The 14278-nt window shown below is 40.2% G+C and overlaps 1 protein-coding gene and 1 pseudogene across 3 annotated transcripts in view; one reads left to right on the top strand and one right to left on the bottom strand.

The window, feature by feature from the left end:
- Positions 1-14278, top strand: part of TTC28 (tetratricopeptide repeat domain 28) — a 502210-nt gene that overhangs the window by 201010 nt on the left and 286922 nt on the right. The gene's annotated exons all lie outside the window — the stretch shown is intronic.
- LOC131478272 (large ribosomal subunit protein eL30-like) lies at positions 4312-8888 on the bottom strand (annotated as a pseudogene).

Genomic DNA, 14278 nt, shown 5'->3' with positions numbered 1-14278 from the left:
AGGTGCAGGATCCCAAGGCCCCGGGCCATCCTCAATTGCTTTCCCAGGCCACAAGCAGGGAGCTGGATGGGAAGTGGGGCCTGCCGGGTTAGAACCAGCATCCATATGGAATCACGGCGCGTGTAAGTTGAGGACCATAGTCATTAGGCTAGCTTGTCGGGCCCTGTGCAATCTCCTTTTAAAAGTACTTCTTCTCTAGAAGAACGGATAAAGATTGGAGTATTTGAGAAGAAAAGGGAAATGTTTCAAGGGTGAGGAAATTGTTGGTGAAGTAAGATGAGATTGATCCTTGACGTTTGAATTCAACAACACAGAGATCATATGTGATGATCCTTAGAGAAGCTCTGGTAAAGCTGGTAAAGCAAACAGGACACAAATAGTGGCAAACAAATATACGGTTTTGTCAATTTTCAGGTACTTTTCAGGTTGGTAGTTCATGAATTTTCCCCTTTGACAATTGAAAAAATGTGCTTCCGTATCTCTGAACCTACTCTTTATTATGAATTCTCCTTTAGTTAATGTTGTGATAGCCACTTTGGCTTCATGTTTTGCTTTCTGGCTTTTGTTGCACTTGATAATTAACATTGCAAGCTAAATGTATCACACAGACGTGTGCGGCTTTGATGTAATGCTGCAGGCTGCACACTCCTTTGCTGGACCCAGGAACAGCTCTCAGGGGTCAAGTCTGCAGAGAATCCCCCTGAAGGATCCAGTCCACTCTGCTGTCTACACCCTAAAGATGGCACCACGTGAAAAACCTCATTTGGTGTAAGAAACTGTTTTGGGTATCAGGAAATACTCAGTGGATGATGTGGAGAAAACGGTTTGGAAATTCTTGCCAAGTCCAACAAAGAGTGCTAAAATGCCTTGGTGTTGTTAAGAATTGTTACCATGATAACGTAGATTAGCATATTTGTATTTGCAGCTGGGGGGGGGGGCTGCAGAAAATGTGCTTTGAAAATTGGTTAGCTTGGTTGATCGTTTATTCCTCTCTGATAGCTGGGATCAGGCCAGCAGTCACGTTTCTTCATGGTGGTTGTGCCTGTCCCTTAGTGAGGCTCATGGTGCTAATTACAGTGGAATCATTAGGTTCTACTATAGGATCTGGGCTGCTTCCACAACGCTTACCTTCTAGCTGCAAATCTGAATGCTGGCTGTCTGCTGGTGTCCGTTTTACTCTTTAGCCAAATCACAAAGAATAAAGCACTTTATCTTCCAGTGCCTCGTGCCTGTGCACCGCTGATGTGTCTTGGAATAGTGTGGAGATCGGAGGGACACTTTGAGTGATCAGAATACAAGAGAAAGAAATGTTTTGGAAAGAATAAATAGGATGTGATTTTTAAAAGGAAAAAAAATAGCTTTTAAAACTTACAGTTTTCTTTGGCAGAAGAAGAGAATTAACATCTGGTTACCAAACTGCGGTACCCTTAAGAGAACTGGAGTTGATCCAATTTCCAATAAAATATTGGATTAAGTGACTTTCCTTGAGTTTGTATTATTTTGAGTACATTTTTAAACCTCTGTTCTCCCTGTAATTTGCAGTTTGCATTTACTTGTAAGCAGTGATTTTAGTTTACATGATGAATCATTCTTTATACCAACGTTTGTAAGATACCACAAAAAAAAAATCATCAGAATGAAAATGCCAGGTTACTAAAATGTGGCAGACAGGAAGGCACCATCTACTAATAGGGCAACTCCTGTCTTGAATCCTTTCGTTGGAGGAAGGGGGTACTGATGTCACTGGGCCCTGATAAATGACCAGGAACTTTACATGCATTATCTCTGTCAGGTTTGCAAGAAACCTTTAAGGTAGGCTCACCCTTTTTCAAATCAGGAAGGGCAGAGATCAGCATCTATCGGGACTATTGGTTAGGAATCTGAGATAGAGTTTGTGAATAGCCTTATGTCATGAAGCCAAGCAGCAATAGTGCTGAGACCAGACCCCAGATATCTCATTTCTTAGTCTATTTCTTCCACTGGAATTTCTGGTACTCTGTGTGTGTGTGTGTGTGTGTGTGTGTGTGTGCGCGTTTGAGAAAGAGAGAGTAAGAATGTGATGATATCACTATGAAAACCTTCACTGGCTTGTCTCTCTCATTTAGCCTTTTCACACACCATTCTCTTTTTGAATAAATGCAAGCGTAGCATACGTGCCTGTACGTGTGTAACATCAAGGCAGATGCCCCATTCTGTAGGAGTTGGTAGTCAGGTAAGGCAGGTGTGGAGCAAACACTGGGAGTGACATTTTATAGGTGTTGATCTCCTAGGTTTTCAGAACATGTATGGCTCACGTAAATATTCCCAGTGACATAGTGAAAGAACCAGGATTGGAGCACTCAACTATAAAAATGAGGATAATAAGGCATGCTTCTTAGCTTGTGCGGATTAAATGGATTATCAGATAACGCATGAATAAAGCAGTTAGAACATGGCACAAACGTAGGTAATCAATAAGTATTAGTTTCAGTTTCATGCATTTTTCTGTTCCATAAAACAACCTGTTCAGATTCAATTAGGTAACAAGGTTGAGCTTTAAATACTTACCTGTCATGGACAAAAACAGTAACTTGAGAAACATACGTTTTCTTTGTGGAGAGTTAACTAGAAATTTATTCTTTAGCAAAAGGAGTCATCATAAGTCACTGGATTCTTTTTTTTATTAACATGCTCCATTTTAATTTCTCCTACATTTCTTATATTCCTAAATTTGCACATTTGTTGGATTAGTCTTAGTATTTCTTGTACTACCATGTAAATCATAGCTTTGGGATGGAGGCTTTTTGTAATGTAGAGTATGCTTTTTATGTTGTTCAGGCTGCATTTTTTTTGACATTATTGTCCTACTTACTCTTGCTTACTTAAATAGACAGACGAAACCCAATTGATTGTCTTAAGAGAACCAATATTTGCTCATGACATTCATTTGCCTATATTAATAGGGGTACTTCAAGCTCTTGTATGAAGTGTATACTAATGATTCTTAATTCTTCTTATCTTTCTCTTTGTTCAAAGACTTATTTGTTTTCTTTGGAAAAGATGTTTATAGAGAGAAGGAGAGACACAGAGAGAACAATGTTCCATCTGCTGAAATGGCCACAATGGCCAGAGCTGAGCCAACCCAAAGGGTCCCAAGGCTTTGGAACATCCTCTGCTGCTTTTCCAGATCACCAGCAAGGAGACTGATGGGAAGTAGAGCAGCCAGGATATGATTCAACACCTATACGGGATGCTGGCACTTGCTGGAGGAGAATTAGCTTGTTGAGCGATGATCATGCTGGTCTCTCTCTCTTTCTCTCTCTCTGTCTCTTTATCTCTTTCTGTCTCTCTTTGTCTCCAGCTCTACATCTAGTTTGTTCCCCAAATGCTGATTTGTTCTCCAAATGGCCAAAATGACTGGGGCTGAGCCAGGATGAAGCTATGAGCCATACCTAACCTACAGGTCTCCCATGTGAGTCCAAGAGCCTCTAAGCACCTAGTCCATCTTCCACTTCTTTCTCAGGTGCATGTGGATTGGAAATGGAGCAGCCAGTACTGGAACTTGCATCCTTATGGGATGCCCACACTGCAGGTGGCAATTTTAGTGGCCATGCTACAACTCTTATCCCCATCTTTTGTTTTTAAAAATTCATTTTATTTATTTGGAAGTCAGAGTCACACACACACACACACACACACACACACACACACAGATCTTTATTCTTTTTTTAAAAATAGGCTTTATTTTGAATTATTAGACTTAGAGGAAAAACAACAAAATTAAAACCAAGAGTTCCTGTATATTGCAACTTTCACCTAGCTTTCTTTAATTTGACTACTTTAAGTACTTCTGATAAGTTGAATCCCAAAGTATTTGTCTTTTTGTGACTGCTTTATTGTGCTTGCCACAGTGTCTTTAAGGCTGAACCACTCACATGATATCATGTGTCATTTTTTGTTTGTTTTGTTTTTAGTACGGTTGACTAGCACTCTGTCCCTATGCCACATTTTTAAAAGATTTTTAAAGGAAGAATTACTTATTTTAATTTTATTGGAAAGGCAGATTTTACAGAGAGAGAAGTAGAGACAAAGGGAAAGATCTTTTATCCACTGTTTCACTCCCCAAATGGGTGCGATAGCTGGGAGTGGGCCAATCCAAAGCCAGGAGCCAGGAGACTCTTCCAGGTCTCCCCCATGGGTGTAGGGACCCAAGGCCTTGGGCCAGCCACTGATGCTTTCCCAGTGAGCTGCATCAAAAGTGGAGCAGCCAGGACTTGAAATGGTGCTGCAAGTAGAGGCTTATTCGCCTACACCACCAAGCTTTGTCAGGTTTTATTTAAGAAATTTCATGATTACTTTTTCACCAGTCTATTCTAGCATGCTTCTAATAACATCAGTCATCTGAATCAGTGGTAGAAAGAGTGCACACTCTGTATGGTTTTCCACATGCTGTGCCCAATTCTATATTATTGCCACAGTGATGGACACCAGTTTTGGTCAATATGACGTTATACTGTATCTCTATCTCACGTTGCCTCAAGGCCGGGCATTTGTTGGCGAGGATGAGTAGCTTCACTTTGCCTTGTCTGACCATCTTCAGAGACTGCTTGTAGCTCACCCAGCACGTATTTTCTGCTGTTCATCACCAGTTGGAGCCTCGAGTTGATGGACTCCAGTGACCTTTTCATCTTCTTGGCTGCCACCGTGTTCCTGTCGTAGGTGTGGGACAAGCCTCCAACCTAGCATTGGTCATCAAGATGAGGAGTGGTGGGAGAGGTGGGGGAGGTCATGGGGAGAGTAAGAAAGGCTACTTGTTTTTTTTTAATCCATCATCAATGGGAACTTGAGTGCCTCTACTTTTTAGTTATTGTGATTTGTGCTAAGAATAGTTCATTTGATGTATATACAAATCCATCCATTCTTTCTTTTTCTTTTTAAGATTTATTAAATTGAAAGGCAGTTACGTAGAGAGAGTGAACAGAGATATTTTCCATTCACTGGCTCACTCCCCACATGGCTGCAGTGGCTGGGACTGGGCAAGGTGGAAGTCAATAACCAGGAGTTTTCTTCCTGACGTTCCAGGTGGATTCAGGGTCCTGAGCACTTTCCCTTGCTATTATGGCTTGGCTGGGGAGAGGATCTGAGCAAGCTGTTTCATCTCATGTTCTAATTTATTCATTTATGAAACAAAGATTGTGGATTGTGAGGATGGAAAAGGAGAGAACGTATAAATCATGCAGCGCCGTCACTGATGTACAGTATATGCTCAGTGTTACTTGCTGTTCCCATTGGCTCATAAGAGGAAGCATGGATTAAATCAGTCCAGGAAACAAATCCGTTTGATTTTGATTCATTTCCCTCTCCCGTTCTGCAGTATTAAAGAGCAAGTGGTGGAAGTGTTTTTCATCCCACCTCCCCTGTTTGTTTTCAGCAGGGTTAAAACACAGTTAACACCCTAAATAATGTAAAAGGTAGCAGCTTCCTCTGAAATCATTTCATTGTTGTTCTAAGCCAGAATGGTGTAGCAAGTGGGAACGTGGTCTGTGGAGTCCAAGATGGACTGAACCTCCTGCTATCCCTCCTACCAGTGCATAGCAATGTTACTCTTCCTGCCTCATCTTCACTTTTTACAAACGGCACAGCCCCACATCTGTCATAGGCTTATTAGGAGAAATAAATAGGTTAATCTTTATGAAGCCCTGCAGCACAGGGCCTGATGTAGGTAAGGCTTACTAAGTGAACGCTGCTCTTACTTTACTGGTACACAAGTGCTCATTGCCAATGTGTAAGCTGAGATGACCAGATGTGCTTAGCTTTGCCTGCTTTGCTTCCCTTTGCCTTTTCCCTCCCCCTCCCTCTCTCCCCTCTCCCCTCTGCCCCCCCTCCCCTTCCCGAGCCCCTCTCCCTTCTCCCCTTCCTCTTCTTCTCTCCTATCCCTTCCCCACCTCTCTCCTCTCCTCTCCTCTCCTCTTCTCTCCTCTTCCATTCTCTTCTCTTTTTTATGGCTTTTTCTTATTTCAAATATTCATCCTTCCAACAATTGCATACACACATTTTACAGAATATATTCACATACATTATCTTACTTTTTATGCAAATCATTGTTTCTTGTTTTTTTTTCCCCATTGAAGAAACTGGGGCTCAGAGAAGATAAGCAGTTAACTGGAGGCCAAACGATAAATGTCAGAGCCCCAACTGACTCAGTGTTGGAAAATGTCTGGCCAGGTGTTCTTTGTGTTGCCCTTGCTGTTTCTGAGTGAAAACATTCCACTTTTTTCAGGATTAACTTTCTGAGTACAGTGGACTTTATATTACTGCAGGCAAAGGCCGTGAGGAATCTCCCTCCTTTCAGGGTACTTAGTGACCAACATTTACTGTACTGATAAATTATCTATGTGTTTTCTATTAAAAGAAAAACGCAACTGTCCTCCTACTTTCCCAAACTGAGGGCATCTGTGGAAAAACTAGTACCCATTTAAGACTTGGGACTTAGTAGTTCTTTCTTCTTAACAGATGCATAACTGTATCCTTGAGAGATTTTTTTACATTTATTTTTTATTTTTTAAAAATCTGTACCTTCTCAGTAGGTGTGAATTTACTACATTTTCTTTTCAGGGCAAAGCTTTTCTAGAATCACATGGAATGGAACTGTTATTTTGACAAGTTCATGGAGGTTCTAGTAATTCCTGTGGTAGATTCCATTTATAGATCAAATGTCTATGACTCAATATAATTACTTACAGCTAAATCTGATCAAAGCAATAAACTCAAAATAACTTACATGGGACTGAAAGCACAAAAGGGAGGCAGGAAATTTTAAATGATGGACAGTCCTGTTGTTTCTTTTAAAAAATTGCCCTTAATTTGAAAAATGGTTGTGTCCTCCCTGTTTGCGTTTGGGGAAAAAAGCAACAAGAACAAAACAAACCATAAAAAAGCATCTTTAATTTTTATTTCATGGTTTTACCTACACTATATTATCCTTGTAGGCAGCCGATTTCCTCTGGGGCAGTTAATTATCATGTTCTGTTCATGTTAATTGATTAATTACATTTTTCTTTCTATTTTGGCCAATTTTGTTATTTTATCTTTCTGCTAATGATTTAGGTAGAAGATTGCTATCCTTTTCAAGAGTTGGTTTTGATTAAATCACTCTGCCAGCTTAATACTGTCATTTGGTGGTAGTCGTACTTATTCCTTAGCTACTGGTTATGTTTTACATAATTACATATTAAACAAGTTTGTGTGCAAAAACCCATTACTCTAGATGATAAGTCTACCTTCAGTGGTATTTATTCCCATAATCAAATGAATGAGATGTTAATCAGTGGTAGTTTAGAAATTTTAATTTATTTGAGTAGGGGAGGAAATAGTGAGAGACAGACAGACAGACAGATACTACCTACCGTCTGAGTTTACTCCTCAAACAGCTGGGCCTTGCTGAAGCCAAGAGCCAGGGACCCAATCCCAGTCTCCTTCATGGATGGCAGGGAATCGACCATTGAATCCATCACCTGCTGCTTCTCAGGGAAACACAGCAGGAAGCTGGCCTTGGGAGTAGAACTAAGACTGGAACCCAGAGATCTGTAAAAGGGATGCAGGCGTCTTAAGCAGTGTCTTAATCTCTAAGCCAAACACCTGCCCCCACGCTAATGTTTGAAGGATGTGTTGGAATCCACATCCTGATACTCTTGCTCTCACCTTTCCAGTGGAAGAATCCCGTCAGCAGCTCCATAGTGTTTGACGGCCTTGATTCTGCATCAGCATGGCAGCTCTGCAATTTGAAATAGTCTTTATTTGCTCATCTTTTGTACAACACTGAATACTTACAAGAACTCAAACCTTCATGCACTATATAAGAAAGACCTAATGAAGTAGATGAAGAGGTAAAAATGAAAATACTCTGTTAAACTCCAAGGATTTTAAAAATTCATAAAATAGGAATAAAACTTACCTTAACTTTTGATCTCTTCTGTATGTTGAATATTTGGCATAGTATTATTGCAAAATTATGTTAGCTCATGACTGGGTTCTGAGTGGGTTCTTACCCCACACAAATGAAAGATGAGAGATGTGAAAATTTAAAAAAAGGAGAGAGATGTGGATTGCAAAAGTCTGATACAAACAGGAAGAAAAAAAAAAACTCTTGATCTTTAGAAGGGCTCCGGAGGAAGAAGCCATCTGACTTGCTTTGGTTGGTAAATGGGGACTTCTTTTGATTGGCTAAGACGTCAATCCTAAAAGTAAGATTAATAATTAAAAAAAATATTTATTTATTTATTTTTATTGGAAAGACAGCTTTACAGAGAGGAGACAGAAAGATCTTCCATCTACTAATTCACTCCTCAAGTGGCCACAATGACCAAAGATGAGCTGATTCAAAGCCAGGAGCCAGGAGCTTCTTCTGGATCTCCCACATGGGTGCAGGATCCCAAGGCTTTGGGTATCCTCCATGGGCTGTTTTCCCAGGCAACAAGCAGGGAGCTGGATGGGAAGTGGAGCAGCCGGGATATGAATTGACATCACAGATTGGAGGATTAGCCTGTTGAGCCACAGTGCTGCCCCCTTTCCGCCCTCTAGAACTTTTTTAATAAAAGTCCTAGTACCTGTACATGATTGCCATACCCTTCTGCTACAACACACAGCCAGGAAAATAAAAAGTAAAGGACATCTTAGACACACGAGGCCATTAGATCTAATGTTTCACATTCTTTTCCCTGCTCTTCGTGTTCTCCTTTGCTCCATGTTACAAGAAAGGAGGGGTCTAGCTAACTGTAAGCTTCAGCCAGGACTATCAACTGTCCCACAAGGGCTTTAGTTAGTACCCGTTTCCCTAATGGCGGCATTGTTAGGTCTGGAAATGACTTCTCCAAGGTCAGTTTATCAGTCGGTGTGTGGTTTAAAGCCATACCGTGCTAACTTTAAGGCTTATCACCCTACTGCACAAATCATGTTTCTTTTCCCCACTTTGGATATTTGTTACCTGAGCCATGCTGGCAGGAGTCAATGGCCACTGAGTTTGATTGAAAGGAGGAAGGGAAGGAAAAAGCTGGTCATCGAAACCCAGGAGTGGGACACTTGTCACCCATTGTGCAACAAAGACCACAAATTGGAAAAAATAAGTGTCAGTGTCTTCTAGTCCTTTCTTTTCTATAATAATTGTTTAAAAAGATGAATAGGACAAACAACAATAGTGGGTGGGGCAAGAAAGTGGCAACTGGTTGGTAGAGGGTTCAAGGCACATGACAGACTGCAAAGAAAATAAAGCATTGCCATGTGAGTGTGCAAAATGCTGAAGTTTCAAAGCAACAGTAATTTTACACTGAAAATCCTATAATTACATGCTTGGCTATTTAATAAAAACATCCTGTAGTGAAATTACTATATATTCACTTTGTATCTGAAATGCAGAATATCTTATACACATGTGTCATTGTGGGATGAATGCTTCGTCTTAAGAAGTTTTGTGAAAAAGGAAAATGGGTATTTTTAGTAGCAGCTGCTCAGATATTTCCCAGCGGCAGGTAATCAATTCAGTCACCTGATCAAATCTATCACTTGTCAGTTGTGAAGATTTCCTCTTTTCTGAACTCTGGAAAGAAAATGTACATGGAAACAAATGGTTATATTCTTAACATATTACATGTTGACTTGTTGCTAGAAAAGGATGATCAGTGTAATCTGGGCAGAAATGAAGGCTGCCTGGCCTGTGGTTAAAGTGTATACCACACTTCCAAGTGATGGAATCTTATGACTTCGCAAAAACCTAGTGGTTTCATTGCTTTGCACCCTAGTAGGCAGCAGATGATGGGTCAACTAGTTGGGGTTCTTGCTACCCACAGGGGAGATCAGGTCTCCGGCTTTGATTTGGTCCAGCCTTGGCTGACATGGGCATTTGGGGTGTGAACCAATGGGTGGCAGATTTCTATTTGTCTTTCAAATAGAACAAAGCCATCTTTACCGCTTTAATGAAAGTTCAAATGAACTTAAGTAGTTCATTGAAAGGCCAATACTTCTCAAACTTTTATAAAGTACACCTGAATCAATTGGGTCTATTCTTAAAATGGTAGGTTAGATTCACTAGACTCGGACAAGTCCTGAGATTTCGCCTTCTAATGAACTCCAGGAGGGTTGTTGCTGCCTGGCTCAGCTTGGCATTGAGTAGTGAGGTTTTATGATGCTCCGTCTCTTATGCCCTCTGCTCGCTCTTTGTGTTTCTGTGTCTCTCGTTTTTCTTTTACTGAGCCTGTCCTTTCCTTCTCTTTATCTCTGCTTTCTTTCTCTCTGCTTTCTCCTTCCCCTTCTAAGCTTTCTGTGTCTCCTGTCTGCCAACCTATCTCTCTCTGCTTACGTCATTACTAGCCAACCCTTTCTCTCTTATCCCTGTCTCTTTCTAACATACACACACACACCCTGCACTCACAGAGTAACAGGATGTAGGTGAAAACTGTTGCTTTGGATATTTGCTTGCTTGCTTGCAAATCAACACAGGGCACAGAGAAGCTCCATGAAAAACCTCATGATGTTTATGGTGTACAGATTTCCCACGTAGAGTCTAAGCTACGGTTTGTTTTCCCTATTGTCAAAGATATGAAGCAGTACTAAGGAGATAAGGAGACAAGGGGTCTGCATTTTCATTCGCCATTGGGATTCTGGAAAGTGAGAACTTCTGGAGCTGACGGGCTAGAGAAGGAGCACTGTCCCGGGAGTCTTGATTTCCTCCCTTTGAAAAGCTACGCATTCCTAGATTTAGTCCTGTTAGGGTTCAGGTCACCTAGCTCTCTGATTATTTTTATACCTGTGCATTAGTTTCTTCATCCGTAAATCAAGAGCCTAATTAGATGGTCTCTAAGGTACCTTTCAGCCGTGACATTCCGTGTTTTGACAGGTAATGAACATTTCAAAATGGATTGTTTTGTTCAAGCTCTTCATTGCATCGTTTTGCTATTGAAATATGCATTTGCTCTTTTAAATTGGGATAGGTTTGATATATTTTGGATTTTTAATTTGAAGATTAATCGATATGTTACATTTATTGCTAAGTTATCTTCCCTAATGGAGGTGAAGTAGCTAAACAAAAATCATTTTCATTTACTTTAGAACACATTGTTTACTTATAACATATCTCCTTCCCAGTCAATTTTCCTGGGCTGATATTGGACATCATTTGTATTTTTGAAGCCATCACTATCTGTGTGCAGGATCCATAACTTCTTAATCTGAAGCCTGAATAGCCCAGCTGAGGGTCTTTCACATTTTAGTGCTCTGCACACTCTAGAGTTATTATTACTGACCAGAAGAACAATTATTAACAATCGTGGAAGATACCATGCCTCATGGAAATGGCTGCAGTGTTTTTCTGGTTTCAGTGGAAGAGAACTGAGGACACAGGGTGGAAAGAGCAAGGCTGCAAACACCTGAATTCCTCAAGTGTTGGGATTCTTTCTGAAGTAAATGGTTGCTACTGTTGGATGTAGTTCTCATATATTGGCATTAGTTTGAATGTTGCCTGAATATGTACTGTGATTTGGCTTTGGGGAAACCAAGGGTTATTTATCTTCTAAGGGAAGACTTGATTTTCATTCAGGGGAGCCTCTGGATAAATATATAAGTACAAATGTAGTGATATGTGCCAATTGGTTCAGTCATTAACATCACAATGCAAGTTTAGATAAGTAGGAAGTATGCGTTTGGACAAGAATGGTATAGACTTTATGTAAAATGTTCATTTAGCCTTCCAAATGACTTTAAAGAAATGTAGAAAGTCACAGTTATCTTGAAGAGCATGTAATGAGGATGCTGTTTACAGAAGTTTGAGCTGGGTTAAGGAAACTGACGTGGGACGGTGAGATATTTGAGACTAGCACCACTGAGAAAGAGAAAGTAGAAAAGAAAAAGTGTTATTGCCGCTCAGTGAGAGCTTGTCGAACAGCTATGTAACAAAAGCCGTGGCTTCAGGGGACAGAAGGCCCTGAAATGTCCCAGTAGGGTAAGGAGGATGTGGCGGGATGGCTGGAGAGGCGTGTGGAATGGATACTCTGAGAAGTCTCTCCTCTTGGGAGCGTCTCCCATTGCCAGAGCCCGACACGAAGCCAAGGGTCAAGAGTCCGGTTATCCACTCCAGCTGGCCTCGCGGTGCACAGAGGAACTAAGAAGGCCGGGTACAGATGTGGAGGTTGGGATGGCAAAAAACATTAAGTGCACAGAAAGGACATGTTTTGACTTAATAGATGGAATCCAACCTTGTGCAAAAAGAAGCATTGCTGTGATCTCATCTCACGCCTCCTGTTTTTGTTATTCTTAGGTGTGCCTTTTAAAGCATTTATCCCTGAAGCTTTTTACAGATAGTTGTTTTTCATCATACCTTGTGATTTCCTGAAAAAGAAGGCGTTTCATATAAATGCTAGAAAGCCAAATTCAATTTGTTTTCCAGATTTTGTTTACTTTTGTAAATCTTTTATTTCCTTCAGGAAATGAGATGAGGTACTTGGTAGTGTTGACGTTCCTTTTAAAGTTGATGAAAGATATTTTATTTTAAATTAAACATGAGTCTTTGAAGGACCCTCTGGTTCATTTTTAAAACCTGGCCAGTTCTCCAGAGTCTGTGGGCTTGTCTGGAGAGTACGTCTGTTTTATTACCTGATCTTTTCTTTTGAAAGATTTGTCACTAATCTAATTATAGTAGTTGGTGAAACTGATCAGAGGATAACCTTTTCCAAGATTTTTGTGGTTGATGAACCTTCCTGATAAACTTGGATCTCCCCAAGTCAGCTTTATTTATGACCCATCAGAGCCACATTTTTAAAACATGACTGTTTCCCCAGAGCATGAGTTCTGTGTTAAATAAAAAAAAAAAAATATCCAACAGCTTTTTAGTAAGTTTACAAGCAAATCAGGGCTTTAATCTGCCTTTCAGTGTAGCCCCTTAAGTTTTCAAGATGTGGGAGTTGGGATCTCCGTGGCTGATCTCCTCACTGGGCTCTGTGTACTGTCTGTTTAGAGGCAGCTACAGACTCAGAAGTCAGTCTTTTTTTTTTTTAAACACCTTTATTTGCTTTAAAAACATAAGACTTCTTGTACAATAAAGCATAAGCATGTTTCATCTACAAAGTCAGAATATCTTCCTCATGGAACACGCAGGAAGAAAGGAAAAACACACACATGGCAAAGTAGTCACAGATTACCTCTAAAATAATTAAGACTTTCGGCCAGAAAAATTAATCTTTTGAAAACAAAAGTATAACAATAACAAAAAGCCATATTTCACATCTGGTACTAACAGTAAACATTCATAGTACAAAATTATCTGTTAAAATCAAATTCCTATATATTGAAAGTATTAATATCATCAAAATACCCATCGTACTTAAAGCAATTTACAAGCTTATTGCAATCTCAAAATACCAAGAAGTCAGTCTTAAGGGGAACATCTTACCATTCACCCTGGTTCTGTTCTAGACCCTGGTCATCAAGCTCTGTGTAGTTCAATACTAGAATTCTGTAGTAGCAAAGGTCTGCAAAAAAATGCACTGAGAGCACACTACATATATGTAGAGAGAGAGAGGGAGAGGGCCTGGGGAGGGATAGATCTAAATGGCTTCAATGGCCAGAGCTGGGCCCGGCTGAAGCCAGGAACCAGGAGCAATTTCCCTTGTGGATAGGAGGAGCCCAAACACTTAGGCCTTTTTGAACTCCTTCCCCAGGCACATTAGTAGGAGAAAGAAACTATTTAAACTACCACAAGATCTGTGTGGCAGCTTAGCATTGTCATGGAAGAGAGGAGCTTCACTGTACCTGACCTCACGCTAGACTGTTGGATCTCTTGCCCTTATAAGGTTAATATTTATTTATTTATTTATTTATTTTTAGGATATGTGTTTTATTTCAGGGTACGATACTTCAAATACTGAAGTATTGAATGGTGTATGTTTTGTTAGTATATACTTTTTTATAAATCTTAAAATGCATGTTGTTGAAAATTTTAGAGTCTTTTCACCCTTTCATGTGTTCTTACACACTTTTTCAGCACTACACACTGTTCTGTCACTTCCAACATTTCTCTTACTAGACAGAACATTTACATGTTGTAGTGTACACAAATGTGATTTCACAGTGACATTTGACATTTCTATCTTGTTATGTCACAATAGAAACATTTCTTGTGGTTTGGTCTCTGCCATCTTGTGTCTTCCATCCTTGTGTAGTTTGTCACATGTAACCTTCATAAGTATAGGGAAATACCTGAAAATACGAAACAAATGATGTCTTATACCATCTCCCACATTCAGTTCTCTTGCGT

Source organism: Ochotona princeps, chromosome 29, assembly GCF_030435755.1.
Source record: "Ochotona princeps isolate mOchPri1 chromosome 29, mOchPri1.hap1, whole genome shotgun sequence".
In the NCBI taxonomy this organism is placed as follows: domain Eukaryota; kingdom Metazoa; phylum Chordata; class Mammalia; order Lagomorpha; family Ochotonidae; genus Ochotona; species Ochotona princeps.
This window is presented reverse-complemented; position numbering and strand designations above follow the sequence as displayed.